Source organism: Bombus terrestris, chromosome 14 (genome assembly GCF_910591885.1).
Source record: "Bombus terrestris chromosome 14, iyBomTerr1.2, whole genome shotgun sequence".
In the NCBI taxonomy this organism is placed as follows: Eukaryota; Metazoa; Arthropoda; class Insecta; order Hymenoptera; family Apidae; genus Bombus; species Bombus terrestris.
In genome coordinates, this window is record NC_063282.1 from 11,366,650 (window position 1) to 11,377,545 (window position 10,896).

At 38.8% G+C, this 10,896-nt stretch overlaps 1 pseudogene; it reads left to right on the forward strand.

The window, feature by feature from the left end:
* The first annotated feature begins 8,333 nt into the window (after positions 1-8,333).
* On the forward strand, positions 8,334-9,993 carry LOC100647886 (annotated as a pseudogene).
* Positions 9,994-10,896: the final 903 nt, after the last annotated feature.

Below are 10,896 nucleotides of genomic sequence, written 5' to 3' on the forward strand. Positions count from 1 at the left end.
AGGTTCGTCCTCGATATTCCTTTTTCACCGAGCGCCTATAAATGCATGCAGATAACGTATAAAACTAATGGAACATTGTTGTACTGGAATAAGGCTTCCGTGAAAGGTGCTGCTCTTGATGCATGAGTATCTGAATATTTCTGCAGCCGCGTGGACGTGGACACGCTACGAATTGCGTGTTCTCTCCGTTCCGTTAGAGTATCCCCAGCGGCCGAATGGATGCGGCAAAACCGTGAAATACGTGTCGCGGATATTATAGGCACAGAGGTGAATATTTATTGCCGAACGACATTCGCAATATGCCGTTTTTACGAGTTTGAAATCTTTTCGCGCGCGTTCCTTTTTATCGTTTCATCTCACCGCACGATCGAATCAATATTATCAGTAGAAGTTTACAATTTGGTTTTCTGAGCGATACATTTGGTTTTTAAAGCAACTCAAGTGCGATGCAACATAACTGGCATCATTTGAGTCGTGCGAAGAAACAATTTAATCGAGTAAACTTTCCACTAAACAGAGTAGAGAGGGCACAGCAACGCATTTTCAACCCTCGGCAACTCGTTGGTCTATTTGTCATAGATTCTACGAGCGAAAGTAGCAATCGAGTTTTTCCAACCGATCGGTTTCACCGTCATGATCGTTCTGCGATTACAAAACGCACGGAACGCTTCGCGTTACAGGCGAACGCGCGCGATTACAGGACGTGCTGACGGGGGCGCAATTTCCCGGTGACGCAAACTGATAATAGAACGTCATACAACCTCCATGAATTCCGTGGAAATCGGCGAAGATAATAGGTCATGTGTATGTGTGTGTTGAGTGTCGGTTATTCCTGCGCGCGTTCGAGGACCGTGGTATTGGTTTACAGACGATGCGAATAGGTCGCGGTTGTAATGCTGGAAAAATTAATCGAAACGCGCCTTGGTTAGAAACGTAGGCGTGTGTGTCGCGTGTCCTACTGATTTTGTACCGTGAAAACGAGAGCATCGGCGGCAATAACAAAGTAAAGTATTTATTCGATGACCCTCGATATACACTGGCTCGTTCCAAAACCGTAATGCCATCGGGGAAAAGGATGATTCACTTGGTTCGAACAAATGAGAATAATGAAATGAATTTCCTGGGATGTAGGACAGCTTCATAGCGTTTGGTATAAACGGTTCGTTCGTAATAGAAGCAACTGGTGCATTCTTCTGCTCTGGATTGCACAAAAACAATCGTGAAAAGAACGTGTTGTTTTGTTTTAGTTAGCGCGTAATTTCGAAGACTCGGCGAATAAAATAAACAAATCTGGGAAATAGAGGGAAAATAACATGGAATATATGTACTCTATCAATTTTCTAACATCAGCCATATCCAAGATCAATTTTGCAATCTACTTTCTACGATTAATCGGAAGATAATAAAAACCGAGAAAGCAACTTTTTCGATTTAACATCGTTAAAAATTCTGTCTTTATGACAAAAGTTACCTTCGTCCTTTCCAATCTCAACCGGATATAGGCAATGACGAGAGGGGAAACGATGGCAAGGCGGAGAAATTCAGACTCGAACTTCGTCATGAACCATATTTCCTAAATCGAAGGTCGGAATCTTTTTACCATTCGGTATGATAGTTCGGCTACAAATTTTTCATTTTACGTTGTACACTATTTTGTTAAGTAGCTGTGAATAAAGTAAGCGCGTTTTTATGTGGCGCGTTACATGACAGACTATCAGAAAGGCATTAGAAAATCTTTGAAACGAATAATCACTCGATGAATAATCGCCACGAAAGCGTTTCTAGGTCGAATTGGAACTTTTGTAGTGCTTCCTTAAAAACTCGTCAAGAAGCAATATACATATTCGATGAGCGACGTAACAGGAAGTAGGGTTTGGTGCAAGAACGGTTTCTCGATGTTTTTTCAGTGCTGTTTTAAAACGGGCAAGATCTATGCATTTAAGAGTCGAGCCGAGTTTCTCCAGTCCCCGAAACCAGAAACATTCGGTTCGAAGAGCACTCTACTGCTGGTTTCCAACGGAGTGATCCTTAAAGGTCCTTGCCCGATTGGATGAAAATAAAAGGTGGACGCAACTGCCAATACACTTAAGTTGGCTCCGCCGTTGTGCTTGCTTCCAGTATCTTTCTAAATGGAGCAGAGAAGGACATAGTATGTTCTTTGGATAGGGATACAATGACAAGGGACAAAGAGAGAGACGGAGAAGTAGGGTAGGCAGGAAGAACAGAGAGGCTAAGAGAGAAAGAGGGCTGAAAACAATTCCGTGATAATAAGATAGAAGCCGGCTCGTGCGATGTAAACCAGTAGCTAAAAGACTCGATTCGCGTAGGTTAGAAATGTAGAAGGATAAAATGTGTTCTATGGAGTTATTTGAGTTGTCTCTCTCTCTCTCTCCCCCCCCCCTCATTCCTGTTTAGTAGTGCGCCAATGAAACACGAACATGGTTTAATATATCGCGATTTTTAAGAATTGTATTATCCTATAATTATTTCTTCAACAGAAAGCTACGTCGCCGGAGGTGATATACGTACGATGCTACGTCTAACCTAATTACATATTACTTTGAATCACAATTTCGACACCGTATAGTTACCGCACGTTCAAAAAACGGATATGTACCGGCGCGATCATTAAACGCATTAGATGAGATGTATTAAAATCGTGGAAACTTTAAACTTCTTATATTCCAAGTTGCTACAAAAAATGCTTTCTTTTATAAAATCGATATAATAAGATGCCTGTACAAATTCCTCTTTGACGTGCTTTTTATTTCATGTCGACAGGACTTTCAGTCGCACCTTCACTCTAAGTGACCTATCCCAAAGTCCACACGTGTATGGTGGGCAATGGCAGATGGTAAGTCATATGTCTTTTTACTATTTACTATTCCGCGTACATGTTCCCAGAAAAAGATTTAGGTCACGATACTTTTCATCTATTCATGCTGTACATGCTCCGCTTTCAAGTTCTCTGACTTCGAAGCTAATTGAAATATCGACCTGAAACAAAGTGCATTATAAAAGGTACTTTTCTTTCTACTATAATTCGACTGACTACTGGGATGAATTTCTCAATCTTTTAAATGGTTAATCAAAAGAATAGGAAAGGCTAGGTTTGCTAATTAATGTGATAATATGATTGAAAACTGAACGTTATTGAACACGTGTGTAGTCTTAAACATATTTTAGAGAATCCGCTTTACCAGATATTCTTTTCGGAACTAAAAGACAAGACAACTGGAAGGTATCTGATTCTTCAGGAAGTTGAAAGACTGCCTTTTGGATGGGCAGGAAACGGCGCACTTTGGCGTGGAAGTCGAGACGATATATCTTTACGTCCTGCTTGTAGATTTATTGCGTTCGAGGTACTCGAGGAATTAGGCTGACGCGATCCATAGGTCAGCCCACGAATCAGTTTAGTCTGTTTAATCTTCTATCCCTATAAATTTTATTTGCTGCATCGTTTAGTCTTACAAAGTTCGAAATTTTCAAAATAGATATGTAAAAGGATTTCTAACATCTCACGAGCACAGCATGAGGCAAGTTCAACTTTCTTAAATGATTTCAAACGTCTCACGAAAACTGTGAAAGTTTCGTATATTTTTTTGCGTAAAGTTTAATATTTCCCTCGAATATCATTGTAAAATATGACGTATAATCGAAACGTTTTGTTTCGAAAGAATACTAAACTTTTAACGAAATCCTCCTAGCCAGAATTATTCATCCTAGAACGATATATTTAAAAGAAATCTCGTCTAATATCAAATGATAATCTAAGGTTCATCGTAAATTGTTTAATATTCTTAAAGTGAGGTAGATATGGGAATAGATGAAAAAGAGAATCTAAAATATCGAAAAAATGTTCGAACTCGTGCGAGTCGATTTCGAGGAAAAGTAATTTCGAATCCCGAGACTGCGGTTTGATAAAGAAAAACGAAACACGTCTGAGGTCGTTCCAATCTTTACAAAATACCTGTTAAAGACCGATTCGTTCTATATGCTTGAAAAAACAGTGTAATCTTTACCTTTCTCGGAAGGACATGTAGTGAGAGTTGTTCCAGCGAGAGCGATGTCCAGCGTACGCCACAGTGCCGATTCTCATCTTTTATCCTTCCTGCAAACGAAATTTCCGTTTACACGTTGTCGTTGTCGCTCCGCGGCAACTATCGTATACGGCTGGCCTGCAATTTATTAACAGGGCCCTTGTGCACGCCGGAAATTTGCGAGACACCCGGTTTCAAAGTAGCACCCGGCGAATCATGCGAAGCAAAGAGAACGAGACCAGTTCTCTACTCTCTAGGTCCAGAACCGAGAAAGGGAAAGCCAGAGAAAGAGAGGGGCAGAGAGGATTAGTATCGACAGGACTAAGGTGAAACGTTGGAAGGGCAAGGAAAGGGTGCATAGTGGTGGTCGTGTTAAGAGGAGGGTTGAAGAGAGAGAGAGAGAGAGAGAGAGAGAGAGAAAGAGAGAGAGAGAGAGAGAAAGAGAGACGAAGTAAACGGACGGACTGACGGACGCCGGATCCCCGACAAATGGATTAAGCGCAAATTGCTAAACTCTGTTTAATTTGGCCAAATGAATTTTGTTCCTCTAGCCCTTTCTCGTTTTCCTTCTCTCTTTTCTCTCTCTCTCTCTCTCTCTCTCTCCTCCCTTCCTCTCATTCACTCACTCACTTACCCACCCACTTTCTTTCTTTCTCTCTATCTCTGTTGGTCTCGTTTTCGCCTTTATCAGAAAGCCTGTGTAAGCCTGTCTCAAACTTTCGCTCTGAAAGCTCGTTTCCTTGTGCAAAAGTGGATGCACGTATGGGTTTTTGGAAAAAGACGTTTTATATCTCTTTATTTCTTTTCCTTTTTATTGTTTTAAGTGAAGTTAAAATCGGTGCGCAAAACTGAGAGAGTTGTACGAGGAATTCCCACTTTAATATTTTATTAAGACAGCCTTCGTATTTAGAAACAGTGCGCGTATTTCCTGCAAAAGCACCGGTATTTGTTGAAATTCTACCCGAGACACTAATCTTTTCTTTTATGAGTGGAACATTTCAATTGTCCACGAGTGGGTGCTCGGATGAAGCTTTGGAAAACAAACGAGGGATGCGATTTAGTTTGGTAGGCAGGATCCGGTGGAGCGGTTCGCGGAAATGTCGAAACAGATCAAAAGCGTCCGGTTCGGTTATTACCACACGCATATCTCGTCCATATTGTTAAGGCAACTTCGTAATCGGACTACACGCAATATTATCCCATATTCAGACGGTTCGTTTGCGCTGTTGGAAATCAGTAGGTGTTCATCTTCGAATACGTGCCAAAATCAAGCCGGTAGAGATTATGCCTTGCGTTTAGAATACGCTGCTGTGGATTCAAAATGGATGCATACAGTACAGCACAAAAGTTTTCGACCTGCCAAACGGAAATGTTTTGTTTTCGCAAAACGAAAGCTCCGCGTGCTATTAAATTAATTGTACGTTCGATTAATTACTTCTTTGATTAATATTCTAGCAATTGAAAAGATGTCCGTTTAGTGGTTATTTTATTCCGTAATTTTGTCTCTTTTGGATTTCGACCGATTTCTTGGAAGAATTTTGAAATATCGGTAACCCAAAATAATCATACCTACATTGTGATACGATCTGATGGATAGAAAAAATGTATTTTCGGAACAGGAGTAAGATAGAATTCTCGCGATATTAGAAAATAGGAGAGATTAAGGAATTAAGGTTCAACCACGGGTACAGTTTCCAACTTATTTCGCGTATAATAGAATTTACATTAATTTCCATGGCAAGCTCGCATATAAATTTAGATTTTCACTGGCATTTATTTAAACCAAACGGAACCAGGTTAAATAGAAACATGGCACGCCTAACCGAATTATTTGCATGAGACTGTGACGTGTGGACGATGACGACTGGTATCACCAATGGATGAAAGGAAGTTCGTGTCAGAAATCGCGAGAAATATCTGTTCGGGGAGTCTTTTAAATTTTGTCAGAGTGAAAGAGTCTAGCATTATGTAAATCGAATAAAAGATTCGAATTTTAAATAAATAAAAAATTATTTCCCAATAAAACTTTTGTTTTAATATTTATAATGTGAGATTAAACGCGTAATACATATCCAGTTGCGTAATATTACAGAAACGGGTCCTTCGAGTTTAACTTTCGAGTAAAATGGACCACTAAGAAAATCAAACCTATACGTGGTTATTTAACATGAACATTTTTCGAATTGCAATAAGCGTTGCTTTGAGAATCAACTAACAGTGTATTAATCATCAACGTAGGTAGAGAATAATTACTATACTATTCCTTTCGCTTCCTCTGATCCCTCACTCTGGATAGTTGTAGAAGTAACTATATATGCCACTTATATAAGAAAATCCACAAAGAGTTTCTAATTATATGCCATCGCAAAGTAGTGGTTTAGAAATTATTCATTCTAGAGATCGTGTGATTTTCATCGAGGTTGAATGACAACATGTCCTCGTTTTGGATTTCTACTCGAATTAAAATAATTCTCCAGATTAAGCGGGTAATTTTACTTCCGAGTAATATTTAATTTTACGTCTCCACGTTTGTTTTATTTTTTGATATAGAATTAAAAATTAAAATGTGTGCACGTAAGAAACCATAATAGAGGAGTCAATGAAACAAAAAGAAGAAAAAAAAAGAATTGAAGATATTGAATAATAGTTTTAATTTCGTTTCTTTCTCATCGATCTTTAACACTTTGACGCATTTCAGCGTGGATCTTACTGCCAACCGCTCTATATGTAATTATGCTCTCTGAGAAACTCGCATTGAACCATCATTATTATTAAGTCTTTATCATATGATATTAATTTATTTTATATTTACTTATTTCCTAACAATCCCATACAGTTACAAAAAAATCGGAATGTTATCCTTTCCTGACCATTCACTGTCACTGGATCACTAGACTCACAGATTGGCGGTCTTTTCAGTGTATCTGTAAATCTTTTCTTTTCAATAGAGCATTGTCTGAGGTATACTGGTGTTGTCCGTTGTTATTGTTGCTGCTGGCTGTAGATGTCGTTGTTGGGGTACTGCTGATTTTTCTTCCTAATTTAGTTGCCTAGAAGAAAAATCGGACTCCGGTCGCCGGGATACGAACGTTCGTAACCTAAGGCGCTAACAGCCACTGCGTTGCCGTCGTCCGACACTAGTTAGTGTCGAGTTATGGTATTTGGCTTGTCGAGTGCCGCTACATGTCAAATACAGAAATCATTTGTCTCATGTGCAAGTACCGATTAAATTCAGCAAAAATCTGAAATCATGTGAACGTGATGGCATCTGACAAATGGCAGAGTACCATCACGTTTAGTTAAACAGTTAAACAGTTTAGTTGACAGTGGCCGTCAAAGTGTTAAAAGTAAAAGTGAATGTACATATTCGTTAAAGATATTACCATCTAGTCTAAACAAATTAAAGGATATGCCCGAAAAATTGTTTTCGTCATAGAAATTTGAACGAATATCATCAACGCGCTCTAATTTATCAGTATATGTAAACAAAAGTGAACTTTGAATCGTTATATCAGATATTATATACGTATGTATGTATGTATGCGCTGTTGCAAGCGACACGACGGATGTTCGGAAATGTATCCAACCGGACCAAACTGTGTTTCGTAAGTATTTAAAGCTGTTTAACCTATTAAACGATTCCAATAATATTTATTTTCACCTTTACTACCAATATTTTAAGAACGATATGATTATCAAATAATAAACACGGCAATTATATTATATATTTATTGTAATCGACTGATGATCGAACCGAGTCGTTGGATTCGTAATTACTCAATCGATCGTTTGATCGATGAATCATATATCCTCAACCACTTACGTAACTTAAAGCACTTATAAACTTACAGATTTCCATACGTTTGAATGCCGTTGTACTCAAAAAATTGACTCAACGAATTTGAATGGTAGCCTTTTCAACCTAACTTCAATTCGCACGATCATCATGGATTTCTTTGTAATACTGTCGATTCTTCTCGTGATTCTGGGAGTATACTATCTTTTGAGGTCACGGAACCCTTTCGAGGCATATGATCTACCACACAAGAGCTCATTTCCTTTACTAGGTAGCACATGGGAGTCGATATTAACGCGATAGTCATTCACAACCGTGGTTCAGGAAATTTATGATCTGATACCAGACGCGAAATACGTGGGACTCTACAACAGAATGACACCGGTCTTGATGATTCGCGGTGAAGAGTTGATCAAATCCATTACCATAAAAAATTTCGACTATTTTCGGAATCATCGAAATTTCATCAACGAACAAATAGACAGCTTCTTCAGCAGTAATCTCCTGCTACTCCGTGACAATAGGTGGAGAAACATCAGGTCGTTATTCATTCCAGTAAGTTATTCACTTTAGCTCCAGTAAGATGAGATCCATGTTTCAATTGATGTCCGAGACCGCTGTAAACGTGGCAAAATATTTGTCAACCCTTCCGGCGAATGAGAACGTGGTAGAGATGAAGGACATCTTCACCAGCTATGCCAACGACGTGTTCACGACGTGTGCTTTTGGTATCGTGATCGATTCATTGGCCGATCGAAAAAATAAATTTTATACTTTAGGCAGAGAGGCTTTAGATATTCACAGCTTATCAATTCTCAAACTTATTGTGATAAAAATATTTCCAGGATTAGCCAGAAGATTTGGTATAACGTTATTAAGCAGAAAAGTGACGGGTTTCTTCAAACAAGTGGTATCTGATAGCATCAAAGTCAGAAGTCAGACCAGATTTTATTCAGCTGATGATGGAGACCAAAGGTAAATTAGGCTCGGGAAAGGATCTCACCGTCGATGATATCACTGCCCAGACATTTATCTTCTTTTTTGGAGGCTTCGAGACTACGTCCGGACTATTATGCTTTGCTGCTCATGAAGTGGCTGTGAATCCCGAGGTTCAGGAAAGACTGCATGCCGAAATCGATTGCGTTTTGGCCGATTCCAGCAGGGAGCTCACTTTCGAAATGTTCAACAGTCGTTTAGAGCATCTCGACGCTGTGATCAACGAGACACTGAGAATGTATCCAATTATATCTATCACTGATCGAGAATGCTCGAAATCATTCGAACTATCTTCAGTTCTGCCAGGAGCGAAACCATACGTAATGAATGAAGGTTCTCATCTGTGGTTGCCGATCTACGCGATCCAACGTGATCCAAAATATTTTGAGAAACCGAATACCTTCGATCCAGATCGATTTTTGGATAAGAGGAGTAATCTCGTTAACAGCGGAGCGTATTTACCATTTGGCATGGACCCGAGAAATTGTATCGCCAAAAGGTTCGCGTTAATGGAGGCTAAAGTTGCATTGTTCCATATTTTTGCCCATTGTCGGCTCGAAGTTTGTTCTGAGACAACGATGCCTATGGAAATGAAGACGAGAGGAGTGTTTCTTACGGCGAAAAATGGATTTTGGTTGCGGATAGTTCCGAGAAACATTTAATTAATCGAAGAAACGTTTAATTAATCGGTCGAATTGAATTTTATTAAAATCTTATAAGGTGGTAAAATTGATAAAATCTGACAGTATGAACTGGCTGAAGGAAGATTGTGAATGAAAAAGTTATATGAGATTAGTGAATTATTTTGAATTAAGAAGAATCAGTATGAATCGATCAGTGGAAAGATAAAATGAACAAATATCATCGGAGTAAAGGTATACAAATAATACGTAATATTTAGATCCCAAGTTGGCAGCACGAATTAATAAAGAGAAATTTGCTGAGAGAAATTTTAAACGAGTTTAATTACCAGAGAAGAAGGAAAGCTTGTTTATGAATACTTGAAGAGAAATGGTTGTTCTGAATAAAAAGACTAACCGTATTGTACCTTTAGAATTGATTTGCTTCGCGTATCTTTTTGAGTTCGAGTACCAGGTATGTAAATATGAAATCGGAATTTTTGTATAGAAAATACACGTTTATTGTATGAAAATGATTAAAAATATTTTATTCGAAGTATTGCCCGTCGTTAGCTATACATTTTTCCTACCTGTCTGGCAATTGGTGGATGCCACGCCAAAGAAACTGTCGCTCTTTTGAAGCAAACCAGTCATCGAGCCATTTTCGTACATTTTCGTAAGAAGTGAAGTACTGGTCAGAAAGTGCGTGTCCCATCGATGCAAATAAATCTGTCTGGTGAGTAAGCCGCGTGCGAAAGTATTTCCCAACTAAAATCCTTTCCGGTTTCCTTGACCGGTTTTGCTGTATGTGATGGTGCATTATCGTGAAGCAAAATTACTTTGTGTTGCCTTTTTTGATATTCTGGTCGTTTTTCACGCAAAGCTTGATTCAAATCGATTATTTGTTGTCGGTAGCGCTCAGTATTAACGGTTTCGCCAGGTTTTAACAGCTCATAATAGATCACGTTCCACGTTCCACGTTCTTCGTTCCTCACGTCAAAATTGCCACTTCTAAATTTTTTAAACCACTCAAAGCACTGTGATTTACCAAGAGCATGCTCACCGTAAGCTTCGACAAGCATTCGATGCGATTCTGCAGCAGTTTTCTTCAAATGGTAACAGAAAATCAATGCTGTCCGCAAATCGTAGTTTCCAGGCATAAAATTCGACATGTTCAACGCTATTACAAACTATGCTGTTGTATGAAACTTGTATTGTTCTGAGTCGAAAATGTTTGTGAGATGTCAACAAAGACTTTTGGCATCAATGACGCAATTTAGCGATAACTACATTATCAGCTAGGGCCATCTATAGGCAAATTCCGGTTTCATATTTACAGACCTGATATAGCATCGTGGTCTCTTTGATGTAAATTTGAAGCGTATATTTTATTACGAATTTTTATCGGACAAGCAACAATATTACTAAATATTTATCTGTATAT